The sequence below is a fragment of the Habropoda laboriosa genome, unplaced genomic scaffold (assembly GCF_001263275.1).
Source record: "Habropoda laboriosa isolate 0110345459 unplaced genomic scaffold, ASM126327v1 scaffold9, whole genome shotgun sequence".
Classification (NCBI taxonomy): Eukaryota; Metazoa; Arthropoda; class Insecta; order Hymenoptera; family Apidae; genus Habropoda; species Habropoda laboriosa.
In genome coordinates this window covers 3,690,515-3,693,801 of record NW_017100191.1, presented here as the reverse complement: position 1 = coordinate 3,693,801, position 3,287 = coordinate 3,690,515, and the positions used below count along the sequence as shown (strand labels likewise).

At 31.6% G+C, this 3,287-nt stretch overlaps 1 long non-coding RNA gene across 1 annotated transcript; it reads left to right on the top strand.

Annotated features, from left to right (window-relative positions):
• The first annotated feature begins 2,576 nt into the window (after positions 1 to 2,576).
• Positions 2,577 to 3,170, top strand: LOC108570099. The gene is made up of 3 exons (XR_001891349.1): positions 2,577 to 2,677; positions 2,864 to 2,922; positions 3,108 to 3,170. It is a non-coding gene; the product is annotated as an uncharacterized LOC108570099 (long non-coding RNA).
• Positions 3,171 to 3,287: the final 117 nt, after the last annotated feature.

Genomic DNA, 3,287 nt, shown 5'->3' with positions numbered 1-3,287 from the left:
GTTTTTATGTTTCAAAACGTACGAAATTATGTCGTTTACCCAGTACTCCGTTAAGGTATATTCACACATAACAAAAATGAATTTAATAAGGAAATGATAAAATTAATCTTTCTATGCAATAAAAATTATGTCGTTTATTTAACAATAACTCATACAGAAAGATAATTGGAATATTCTACATGCATGTATACTGTGACGTTTATACACCATGGACCATGCGAAGCAGCCATGAAGTTCGCAATTCACACTTTGCGATTCTTATGCCAATTCACCCTTCCTAGTTTCAATGGACTTACTCATATACATATTCATAGCGAAATAATGTAACGATAATTATAATTTTACTTTATATTTAAATATATCTCGTGCCTATTGTTAAGTTGTAATTTGTATGTAAAGTGACAGTTCATGCGCCCGCGTAAATCCCCGGAAGCACCTAGAAAGCTCAAACGTTATTCTTTTGTTTACTAATTTCCCTTCAATTGGTTTTTCGTTATGCGAGAGATGATCCATGTACACGCATACATTGTTTTCCAGGATAACAAACATTCATTCAGTTTTGACTTTCAGATAATTCACATACTCTGGCTACTCTGGTGTCCATTCGTATTCCAAGTATAATTGTTCTAAATCTAAATTAAGTTACAAGCTCTGCTCTCTAGTTTAAGTCCTGATTTTAGTCCTATATTTTAATTATTCAACCTCTAATTAATCTTTTCGAAGAGTAATTACATCGAAGAGGCAGTTTACTACATTGACATCACGTATTTCATCGACGATATTACTTCATTACTTTCTATGTTGCAACCGATATGTTACCAGCGATTGGTATCTTATCCGACCTGCAGGCATGCGCTTAAGGAAAACAGTGGAAGAAAGAGTTTTACTATTTTTGTTCATTCCGTACGAAAGAGGGAAACCGTCGCGAAATTCATGGTGCGTAGGCCAAAAAAGAGACCTCGTCAAACGCAGATGAAATAATTTTACGTAACAATACATATAATTATACACACATGTACATTCATGATTAATATATCTCATTACTACATTTAAGTAACCATCGGGATTGATAACAATTGGTATTTACATACACATACTGCAATTATATTTATAAAATATTGTAGTATTTATTCCATCAATGAAATTCCTATTTTATTGTAGAATAGTTCCACCAGGGGGCATTTCAATGCAATGTTAGAACACTCTTCACTTTACGTGAACCAAGGCCATTTTCCATTTGAACCGCGTTGAAAAAGCAGTTCACTTTCGTTTTGGAGTTCCTCAAAGATGGTTGAAGGTAAGCGGTTTTTTTTTTTAACAATCAATCTCCATCCATGTGCATAGTTGCATAAAACACAAAAAAAAGAACATTTCTTAAACAGTTTGCATCCTAGCATATCAATTACGATTATATTTTTTTTAATTTGCTGTTGCATTCGTTGAAATTTTGTCTTATATGATGATACAGATAGTCTCGTTCGTATGATGTATTCCTTGATTACAAACCTATAAATACGATTCTGAATATATATTGATGCACTTGAATGACTTCGTGATTTAATTTAACCAATCATTAGGAATTCAATTTGTTTTTTTCTAGTTTGTTTAAAGCATAAATAGTGCTAAACTTAGTCAGACAAACGCTTTAATTCTACTATCTACCATTTCCATTTCTACTATCTACCATTTGTTTCGTCTATTTCTTGAAATGTTCCCATACATCTTAAATTCATTTTTACGAAAATTCGAATCTTGACGAAAAATGTACGTGTAAATTATTTTTTATTCCAAATGATGTTAAAAATACTGCCCCAGTCTGACAGGTTATGATTGATTCAGATTTCTGAAAGTACATGAATGTATAGATCATTTGTTTAATTTACCACTACGCGTGAATCAACTTATTTATTCTTTTTCAGCCAAAAGGAACAAGAATATGGCAGTTTGCAATGAATCCTCTATTACGCTCCGCTTCCCTAGTAAAGACAGGTACTCAATAAGCTGGAGATCTTTACCCTGCGGTTTATCGGCCTTTAGCGCCATTACTACTCGAGGTGAGGGGTCATACAGGGATGCGGAAGAAGGGTGAGGCATTTCGTATCAGGATTGTATGGTAGACTCACCAATAGGGTTGATGCAGACGCTTGGAATATTAAGATTTGAAGCTGATATATACAGAAATGAGGACTGAAGTGAACACCTGTGTAAGAATTGGAGATTTGAGAAGATTTCGATGAGACATCTGGTGGCCACTGTCTGAACCACTCAGATGAGGAATTTAAGAGATTCGCAAATACCCGCCTACGAAGGAACCCAGAGTACCCAGGGACATTACACTAGTAAGTTTTTCTATGCCCATTTTAACTAAAATTATTGAAAATGTTTTTGTTATTTTTTGTTTGTTATAAATAAATATGATGAGTACAACATGCCTCAGTCAAACAGAAATATGATGTAGAATGTGTATTTCTGAATATTTGCATAATAAATGTTAATTGTTTATTTTATAATTGGAAAAGAAATAAGTAATAATGTACATGTTTATATAATTTTAGGAGGAAATCATGAAAATGGTTGAATATTTGTTGTCAACATGAATTGAATAACAATAGGAACATTTATGAGCTAAAAAACTGGGAAAGGAATTTAAAATATGGAGCAAGATAGCAGTGGAAAGGTAATTTTTGTACTTTTATATATAGGAAATGTTAAAAAGATTTTTTATGATGATTGATTTTTAGTTATCCCTGTCTTACATACATATATGGTGATACTGTACTTCTGATATAAATTTAACCTTATAAAAAGAAGCTTAATAAAAGATATATTTTATATTAAACTTGAACAAAATTTTTTGTTCCAGTATAAACAATTCATCAATTTGGTTGGCTCATAATGTTTTTTCATTGAGCAAATAAAAAAGTGAGTAACATTTTTTATTAGAAATGTTTGTAATTCCACTTCTTTATGATGATTTATCAATTATTGACAAGCATATGTCTGAATAAAACTTGATGTCAACTTTGATCTGATTACAATTTGTTATTAAACTTGAAGCATGTAACGTGTATAATATTTAAAAATTAATACCATATTTATTTTGTTAGATTCCGAAGATTAATACTGTCCAAGACTTCTTTTGGAATGAAGATTTAACGTGCTGAAATAAAGTGAGTAGTTGTGTGAAGATAATACCATTAGAAATTCCATAAAAAACTATGATGTTATCAAAAATTATACGCTAATATGATTTACCGAAGTGATCTGCAACTTGCCCTCACTGAGTT